The following is an 11320-nucleotide window of genomic DNA, read 5'->3' on the forward strand; positions in this document are numbered from 1 at the left end:
ACACACACACACACACACACACACACACACACACATCAGCATCAGACCATATGTTCTGAGACACACTGGAACTAATCGATTTTAAACCCGAGATCCTCACCAATGAACCACCACTGCTTTTTTTTTCTACCCACATACCACCATACATTTGATTTCCATCTCAAAACATGGAAACACACAACCCCACACACACGACTACAATAACTGTACATTTTCACAAAATGCAGTGCGCATGCAGTCTCATTACTAAAGTTTCAAACACCAAGATAAAATAGAGTCTCGTGCTCCCCTGTCAAATTGTTTTTACTATTTAATCAATCGGAAGATAATTCTCAGTTCTAAAGTCTATTAAAAAATCATTCTTTGCAGATCTTTCTTGATAAGCGGCGGTCACTGTTTTTCTTCCCCTCATATGTGTTAATGTAACTCCTTTAGATTTAGATTTTTACATCACTTTTAGCAGACAGATTTTTATTTAAAATTTCTACATTTATTAAAGATTTATCACAACATTGTAATTTCGCGAGTTTATCTTATAATTCTGATTGGAATCGCCAGGACTAAATAATTTTCATATAAGAACAATAGTGCAAAATACAACCGATATGGGGCATGCTAATGAGCCATACAGTTAACTAAAAAGTAAAAATTTTATTACCTAGAAATCAATTGATCATCAATATATAGTAAAAGTGAAAATGTCTAGTTGATTGATAGAATGAACATGATTTATTGCTTTTTAGCTGATCATTTAATTTTTTTTTTTTTGTGTTGTATTATCTCATATATAAACAGTACATGAATGATTTTGAGTAATATTTTAGTGATATAAAAATGCTAAGCACTTGTTAAATTTGTAAATCGTGTTATAATAAGTTAAAGCATTGGGCCAATTGTAAGAATTTCTATTTCCACATGAAATTGTGTCTGTTTCTTTGCTTTACTTTTACGTCGCATCGGATTGAATTTTTATTGTGTTAACGCTCTATACGAATACTTGCTACTTTTTACTCGGTGAAAACATTCCTATGGGAAGATATATCGCTCCAAAATGTAAAAAATCTATAGATGGCGTTATTACTGTTTATTTACAATATTGACGACACCCAGGAAACATCAGTAGTAGACAGGGTTCGTTTGCGAGCGATAACAAAGTGTCACGACACATAATAACGCGTCGGTGCGCGCGCGCAGATCCCGCAGTCGCTGGTGGTGTCGCGCGGCAAGCGGCACAGCCCCAAGCAGGCGGAGCGGCGCGCGCTGCCCGCGCCGCCGCACGCGCACGCGCACTCGCACCCGCACGCGCACGCGCACGCGCACCCGCACGCGCACGCGCACCTGCCCGCCGGACACGCGCACACCAAACTCGACCAAGGTGAGTCCCCTCTATTGTATTTTCAGTACAATTAAAGTACCCATTTTATTAATTAGTATTACTGAAAAAGTTGTTTCTTTTTTATTAAAATTCAAGTTTGAATATACATATAGTGCAGCATTTTACTTTTATGTTATTGTGTATATATATTTATCGGGCTATTTATTTGTGATTCTTCTTTTGAGTTTTTAAATTTATTTCGTTTTCCCTAATTAATAGCAATCTAAACCACTTGTGATCAAATTTTTAATAATGACTGCGAAATCAAGCATCAAGCTCGTGAAATATAATCGCGATGTTTAAAAATTATTCAGAGGCTTTTCACAATTCGTTATGATGTTATGAATTACCGATCGGCCTTTGACTTGATCTTCTATTAGTGATTCATTAAAAGCTATGACTGTTCACCTTAGCACTTACATGATAATAGTACTGACTAATGAGATAAGTTCTAATTCATACTTTTGTTAATGTACATTTGGCAGAATTAATAAATTATGGAAATATAGTGATTGCCATGGTCAGGTGTACCGCAAGGATGTCTTCTGAGACCACTTTTGTTTCAAAGATAGTGTGCCAATTAACATATCTTCCAATTAAATCTATATCGAGCAATAGAACATTATTTAAGTAATATTGTAGTGTTTCCTCTACATCCTAAACGTACTATCTTGGACGGATATTTTTTCGTTAGTCACATAATTTGATGGAAAAAGAACTAAGCCAAATATACATTTTTTTTTCAAACTAAAATAATTTACAATCATAGCGTAATAATAATGGATTACTGCAAATTAAATAACGTATCAGGACTATGATTTGTGAATATAAAATCAGACCAATAATATTCTTCTATTTTTATCTGAATCCCTGCAGCATTATGTTGTTCCGCCCACGCTTTCGCTCAAAATAAGAAAAATCGCAAAGCGTAAAGTTCATGAATGATATTAGGGAAATTTATTGAAACATATTTGCTATTACGTAAAAAGGGCGAGCGATAGCGGATCGTACTGGATAAACAGGACTTTATATCAATGCTGTAAGGATGACTTTTTGTTCCGAGCGGTTTAGATATGTCCTATCGCAACTGAAGCGCGTTGTTATGAGAGGAAGTCGGCAATATCACAACATATTGGTATTTTGACTAGATTGTTTGTTGAATATTTTTATGTTACAAGCGGAAGCGATTTGGTGTTGTATAATTGTTATTGTGACACTAACTAAAATGTCTCGAACACACACTTGTACATTTCACGTTCTCGATCTTCTCTGTCAGTGCACGGGACCGCTCGCACTCATGCGTACATATCATCGTTCAGAAATATACGATTTACTAAAATTACACTGATTGTGCTAGACAGATAAAACACTATTAAACTGCTTTGTTACTTGAAGAATATTTTAACAGAAAATCAGAACAATTGCCCGTATATTAGCATGGTTTATGACGTAAATAGTTTTTTTTTTTTTCTATAGACAAACGAACAACTTTCATTCAGTTCATTGGGATTTAATCAGTAGTATCACACGTCGTTGCTAATGTACTTACATCAGTGACCTGCCACTTGAATGATATTCAATTTATAATAATCTCAATCCCCCATCCTTTCGTGCCTCTCGCCACCCCCGGCGTGGTGGGGGGAGGGGGGGGGAGGAGGTGACGTCACTCGGCTCTGAAATTGATTCGGTTCACGGGAACTTATGCAACGCGTCTGTTAGATTGATCTGAGTGTGTGTGCAATAGCTTTGTATTGCTATCAATTACGTCGTGTGCCTTCCCGGTACATACGCCAAATCAGAATTCGTTCAGTGGTTTTCGGTTGAAAGAGTATACAAACATGCATCCCACATCCCACAAACAGTATACAAACATGTCACTTGCTTCCGTGTAGGTAATGTTAGTGAGATGGATTTTGGGTTGGTTTTTGTGGTTTTTTTGCCAAGTGTAAATAAGATTGTTGGGTGGTGGTGTTTGACGTTTGTTACACTGTTGTAGTTTGTTTACTGGAATTTGTACATTGTTATAATCATTATGGTAGCAAAAATTTATTTAATTTTTTTACTCTTTATCATGTACATAATTTATCGTGATACATCTGAGTTCATTTACAATTAGAGTTTTTTATTAGGAAAAGTTCGTATTTACTTCCAATCCACCGAATATAGCCCTAAAAATTTTATTTACGTCATATCCAAGGTCGGAATTATCATACACGGTAACAGGTGCGTCCCCCCCACCCCGCCACAGACCCCTAACCTCCCACCACGAATGGCTTTCCGATAATCCGCATTATTGCATCACAGAACGATCGCCCGCTGAGGTGGATCAGATTGATTGGTCTTGTATGAATGTGGACACATTGAATATTAATACTATTCTAGTATGTTATAACTCAAACTAACATTGTATCTATATTTGTACGAACCTGAAATTTGGCAGTGCAGCTGCCTTGCGAATTATTATGTTGATCATAATAATTGTTTACCAGCTGGAAAGTGAAATCTCGAAAAAGCTTTTCGAGCTTTTCTTTTCTTAAGGAGCTTTTCTTAAGTAATAAATTCGTTTATGGGGCAAGTATACGCTGCTACAATAGAAATCGTCAAAGTATTAAAGAGTTTGGTTGTGCTACATTTATATAACTATATTGAAAATGTATTACTTCAGAGAGCCTACTATAGCGTTATTGAATATTCCGTAGATTAAAGCCCATAGAACGTTGTCGCTAAGAATTAAGAAGCACAGGACAGTTCTTTGGAATCATTATTAAAACATAAAACGTAAACATGATTTGAGAAGTGAAACTACAGAGTTTCTGCCGGCTCTTCTCTGTAGGAACCGCTTTCCGAGCTGGTGGTGAATGTTAAAATTGTATTATGACGACTCAAAAGTGCTTCTATAAGATGTCGAATTGAATAAATAAATGTTTGAGTTTGAAATAACGGTTAAATTTAAAACTATCGTGGAGAACTTGTTACAGGCAATTTAAACCTTTGTTTGTTTGATTTGTGATATTTACTATTATTTATTAATACGTTTTAAGATACCTAATAACAAAATGGTGTGAATTGTTTGAACTATATACGCTCTGTTAACGTAACTACTTATCATAATAAGCGCTGGAACAGTAATTGAGTTTCAATCGCTTTAATCTCTGATCTGAACTTATCGATGTAGGTCAATGAAATGGAAATATAATGAAGTTCTCGTTAAGTTTCTTTTTTTATTAATTTTATTTCAGTAATCATCAAAATATTGAATTTCGGTATCCAATCTTCTCCAAATTCTATAGACAGTTATTGACGTTGTATTCTCTAGAATAGAGTTTCAATCGATATATTATATCACTACATAGTATAAAGGAGAATCGCTTCCCGCTCCTTTCCCTATATATGTATTCTTAGATCTTTGAAACTACACTACACTAACTGATTTTGATGGGTTTTTTAATAGATAGAGTGATTCAAGAGGCAGGTTTACATGTATAATAACATTTATTGAACAACTCCGAATTTAACGCGTGCGATGCCGCGGGCAAATGCAGGTTGTATAATATCTTCTGTGTGTTCTGTGTGCGTACGCACGTGCATTCTGGGATCACTAATATAACAATATTGCAAATTGTTCGCAAATACCCACCAGAGGAGGAGGAGTCGAAATTAATAAACATATCTCGCATCTCCGATATACTGTAGTGTTGTGCAATAGAGCTACAGCGGCGTCAGCGCGCTCGGTGCCGGTGTCGATAGCGATATACTTGTGTCGCTGCACTTTACTAGTGTTGGCCCTGCAACTATCGATGTTTTTTTCTTTTATTTTAAAGATTTTTTTTTTGTAGTTCGATTGATATGTTCATTTTCACGATGCTTTGATGAAATTGTATGCGTTATGAGTTAAATGAATTGAATGAGTTATTCTTTGCAGGAATGTTTTTACTACATTTGGAAAATTTTCTTAATTGAGCTGTATAATATTAATTGTGTATCAAAATATGCGTTTTGTGTGCATCAATGGAATCGAGCTAGGTAGGAATGAGCAATTCCATTTAAAATAACCTCTTTACTGATCGGGACATACCGGAACGTTCTTTAATAACCATGTGATGCGCTTTTAATATAAGTGAAAATTGCATAAATATCACAACGTATCGATATCGTATCGTATCGTCACATCACTAGGCGCACTCGGCGCACGAGGGTGCTCATCTCTATTGTCGATATCGCCGCCTTTTGTTTCGGCGCTGCAGCGATTTTATCGACTCTGTTTGACGTTAAACTGTAGCTGCGACATGCGACGTGGGAGTATTATTGTCTTTTCGGAACGCAGATCCGATCCGTTGAATTGAATTTTAAAGGTTATTGAGTGTGTGTTAGGTTTCATTAAAAGCTCTGTTAATTATGTAATATAAGTCTATTGAAATGAAGTGCTTTTATATGCATTTAAAACGGAATCTCTAATAGGGAGTTTATTGACTTTAAAAGTTTTTAACAGTCAAATCTAGCTGAGCCGAAAACTGATGATCGTCATGATTATATGTATCTATAATCTAATCATCATCAGCTTCAAAATAAACAGACAATAATGACTCCTGAAATTTTTTTTCCCGCCGCCCCGTTTTTCGATCCCGCCCCGTGATCGAATTTTTTCTATTCTTTCAAAAAATTTCTCATTTATAAAGCATTTCAATGCTTTAAAACTAAAAATTAAAACTAATGACTCCTGTCAGTAGTAAGTAAGAGAGTACTGTAAGTGGGGTATAATATAATTGGCAGTCCCAGTTCCGATGCGGAAGATGTTTCGGTAATGAGATAGTGTTGGAGGCGCGCCAACACTGATATTTCACCGGCTGCGCTCCGGAATCCAATTGAAACACTTTGCTCGTGTGCGTAGCGTAGCGGCTATCGCGTATGAATGTTGGTCGCGGGACGCTGCAGGGGCAGCAGCTAGGTGTTACAAGTAACCGGGATGTACGGCACTCTGTGTGTTGTAACATTTGTTCATTAAGATTTTGTGTTTAGGATGTTTATTTCAATTAAATAGTTGTTTAAGCTTGGTTATTAGCTGAAATTATAGAGGTAGGGCAAGATAGTAAAACTAGTGGCCTAATGAAAAGTGGAAAAAAAGTGTTATCTCGTCCGTGATGCGTCAAATAATTTGCATAATATGGCCGTTATATCTTAATGTGCGTGAAATGCCGAGTAATGTCTCACTTGTATATTATTTTGCGTGTGAAGGCCTCATAGAGCTCACATCAAACGTTGTCAGAAGACATTAGGCGCGTCGGGTTCGCAATTTATAATTTTTACTGCTGTAGCAGTAACGTAATTCGTAGCAACAGTTGTACTAGACGTAGCGCCTACATTATAGTTTGCGTTGCATTACGTCATAAGTAGGGTCTGTAGTGGGTTTATTACATGAGATTGATACACACGTCTCGGTGACCCGTCGAGGAGTGGGGTTACGTGTTTACGAGGCGCCTCTTTATGATGTACTTTGAAGTATGTTCTACGTAGGTCTCTTCACACTTGACATTTTTATAGATTATCAACTTACGCTCTACTTAAACTAATTTAAGTTAGGCAAATTAAGTAAGCGATGGTCGAGTTCGGTTACTGTTTATTTTTATCTTACTGTGAATTATTATTTTTTTTATTACGATACCCTATCATTCGTAAACAAATACCATTATACGTGTAATGTTCTTTTACAAAATGGTCGTATGCTTCAATAATAATTATAGCAAAAGGAATTTCAGTAAAAAATAAACTTTGTTGCGACACAGGTTGCGTTGCTAGAAACTGATAAACAAACATATTATTATATTACATGTGAAAAACGCCTCGTAGCACCTCTGCCTGACACCAAGCATTCGTAGCACAGTGCGTAGCGTGTGAACGCTCCGTAGCGCATCGCAACGGCGCGTAGACGAGTGGCATTAGCCGCGTCGTGTTTACGGCTCGACGCGATCCGATGTACTTGTACTTGAGGCTTTGGTGCGAAACAGAGGCGGACACGATTTCCGAATTTATACCCATTGTTATATAGTACAAGAGCCAGTATGTAAATGCAGATTAAACATTTACCAACATCCAACTACCATGCTTTAATTTAATTATATAATATTACATAATTCATCTGTTTTTACACCAAAAAAACTATTCATAAAAAAATTTAGAAGACCGTAACCTGTGTGAGTGTTCTTGATGGTGTTTTTTTTCTAATAATTTGTCTCCACAATTTCTGAAGCAACTTAATAATATTATAGATAGAGAAGATGTAGTTTTTTATGTGAATTATTAAATTCGCTTCGCATTCGCTCATCGTACGCGCTGCGCGTTCCGACAGCGTTCTGCTTTATTGGCCAACTAGAATCATTCACCCGGGAGCCGGGCTAATGGCGGGGGTGTGGAGGACGCGCTTTTCGCCGCCGCTCCGGCAGACGTTTGCGTGGTGGGGGGCTGCCCCCCCGTCGACTTGCGGTTAGGGCTCCCGCAACTTGCATTTTTTGAGATAATCTAATTAGTGGGGATGCATTATTTATATTGATGATATACTAGTGGGTATTGTAATATATGTTATTTTGTGTGTCATTAAGAAATTTATAGAAATGAAATTAATAATGGTATTTCAAGCATAAATTATCGATAGAATCTTATATCTTTAAACGAGCAATTCTTGTATATATATATATATATAATTGGAATCTCGGAATCGGCTCCAACGATTTTCATGAAATTTAGTATATAGGGGGTTTCGGAGGCGATAAATCGATCTAGCTAGGAATCTTTTTTAGAAAATGTCATATTCGTGTTTTATTCGTGTTTATCGACTTAAACTTACTTTTTTAACAAATAGGAGGCGTTTGAGTAGTCCCAATTTATTATGACTCTTCCTGGCATCTATTGACGAATAATAATACTATTTTTTGGCGAATAATTAAAGTTCCAGCAGATGGCGTTGTTAAGTAACGAAGTCAATGAGTGTTTGCTTTGAGGTTAGACTAATTGTTTATATTGTTTTGTGTCTTCTTAATGCACGTGTTCACTTAAAAATGCCTAAATGATCTTGGAAAAAAATGCTTATAAACAATCTAACTTCACGAAGTTAAACCGAGCAAAGCTCGGTCATTCAGGTACTGATAAATAAATCGACGATTCTGTTGCTTATATGCTGTTATTCTTCTTTGTTCGCACTTCGTTGGTTAATTTAGTTACGAACGGCTTAATTAAATGTTTTTTAACTACATATAACAACGGTGCAGGCAGCCCTGTCTCCCCTCCCGCCCCCCGATTGACACGGCGCGGGGATCATGTCGGTCGCACGTCACCCGATTATGTGTTTTCCCCTTTAAACGAACCGTACGAGCGCTTTATATGCGGAGAATACGATTTTTTGTAAACGACGCATTATTATTATATGTGTGTGAGATACGTTACATAAGGATAGGCGGCTGGTTGAATCTGTATTAATATATATTATGTTTACTGTAATTTTGGGTTATGTGAAATAGATTTGTTTTGATTTGATTAAGGGAAATAAATCCTACTAATATTGTTAATGCGAAAGTTTGTAAGGATGTGTGTGTGTGTTTGTTGCTCTTTTATGCAAAAAATAATAAACCGATTACAATAAAATTTGGTACGTAGACAGCTGGACAACTGGAATAATACATAACTTACGCGGGTGAAACCGCGAGGCGGAGCTAGCGTTTTAAACCTAGATAATAGTTGAAATACGTTTTGACTATTTAAAATTGTAAATATATAAGGTTAAACGATAAGTGACCTACATTCGGATACATCTGACACTTGCATGGTTAATAGCTTCTTCCCTATTGCGTGTTTTTATTGAATTGCGTATTTGTTTTAAAACAACAAAGACATAAGAGTCACGCCTGCTCAATGTAAATGAATACCAGTGGTTGTGTTCTGAAATGATTTATTTTAAGAATGTTAGTTACATTTGGGATAAATGTGTATCCCGGATCAGTAACTTACATGACAATAGTTCACTATTCAGTATGTCCCTCCCCACTACACTGAGTGTGTAATGCGACCCCTCACCTCAACAAAAACTCCCTCATTCTATTTTTATAGCCGCTTATAAGTCATACATATAATATCTACCAGCGTTGAATAATCCCCGCGGGCAAAACAATCCATTCTCCCCCCTATTCCCATAGCAATAAACTCTACAGTACGCAACAACACAAATCGACCGCGAAACAAACATTCGGAAGTCCTGAAAAGTCTTTACGAAAATGGACATGTGTCATACATTCAAACATATCACGATGTCTATAAAGAATTCTAGCTCGTGTACACACGTACATAAAGTTCGATGTCGTTTGAATAACAACGCCGAGTCGTATATCACATCGTTGAACCGTGTTTCGGGATTTTAGTACATATTCGAAGAGCGTACGGTGCAGAATCGTTTGTTTGTCGACGGAGCACTCTATATCAAGACGTTAGTACTACCCTCTTTTTACGAGCGCTTAATCTTCGGGTCGCTACATGCGCGTTTCCATTGCTGTTTCGAAATGAACCGAGATTACAGTCCGCGTTGGATTTATTCAGCCCGAGTGCTTGGATTCAGCGATTTAGCACAATTAAATTGGATAATTGAGGGGCTTTTAATGCGTAATCATTTTGAGAGGAGGATCCTCGTACTCGTCTTAATCTACAAACACTGTCGGGATACAAATGGTCATTTGGAGATAATGCATAGTGAGATATGAGTTGCTTAATGTCTGGTTGCAAGTGCAAGTTATTGAGAAATTTCGCTATCATTTCTTCGTGATTCGTGGAAACGATATTGCTACTTCTACTTACAGACACCTGCTATGACTGCGATTGCCGATTTGTGAAATTCTCTTCTTTTTTTTTACTAGATTCGCGCTCGTCGATACTAATACAGGCCATTACAGGCATAAAAATATGTCTTATTGAAATATAAATTTGCAAGATCATTTGTGTGCATTATATATCTATCTATTCGACTCTATCCACGGTTAGTATATCGAAATCTCGTGCCGCGTGCAGCAACGCGAACGCGTCGCGCAGCGCGCACGCGCGGCGCGGTTGCGGCGCGCCAACCACTTGCGTCCGTTCGCCGGTAGCGCCCCGGCCCGCGCGCCCACAGAGCTCGCTGCACGTAGACACGCCACACGGTGCGTTGTTGGCCTTAGAGACCACGCTATGAGTGGCTCTAGTGGTAGTACTGTGTGTATGTAAGAATATTACACATCTGTTACATGTAAATAAAATTGGAGTGTCCGTTTGTTATATTGAAATACCCGTTTTTTAGTATATGTATATGAATATAAATACATATAACAATTTTTATTTATAATTTTGATCTGTCGGTCCGTATGTTTGTTTTGGCTCATCTCTGAAATGGCTGAATCGATTTTGAAGGGACTTTCACTGTCAGATAGCTCATGTAATAAGGAATAACTTTTAATCCATTATTCCCACGGAAACATTGGGATTTCAGGGAAAACTCGTTCACGCGAATGAAACCGCTGACGGACGCTTTACAAAATCGTTACGTCTTTTTACAACTGTGTATATTTTATGGAACGATCAAATTTAACGTAATTTATATGTATGATTAGCCCGTTGATCTAAGCCGGTACACGTGTGGTTAATATAAAAGCATCATGACCTATAGTCAAAAACATATATCTCTATGCTTTTAAAATTCAAAGTATCAATCTCGATTTAATATCACTTATGTACTATCTAGATCTAGATCATAAATAAACTTCGATGCGAGTTGCATCAACTGTGCAAAATGATGGCGGGACGTATATCAAAATCATAGCAATATATAATTTATTCGTATGTACGCGGCAGCCGGAGCAGTGGATGCGAGCCGACTGTAGTCTGTTAAGTGCACGTAGTGATGTGCGCTGTCGATGCTTTGTGTCGATTTTTTTTTTT

The sequence above is a fragment of the Zerene cesonia genome, chromosome 26 (assembly GCF_012273895.1).
Source record: "Zerene cesonia ecotype Mississippi chromosome 26, Zerene_cesonia_1.1, whole genome shotgun sequence".
Taxonomy (NCBI): Eukaryota; Metazoa; Arthropoda; class Insecta; order Lepidoptera; family Pieridae; genus Zerene; species Zerene cesonia.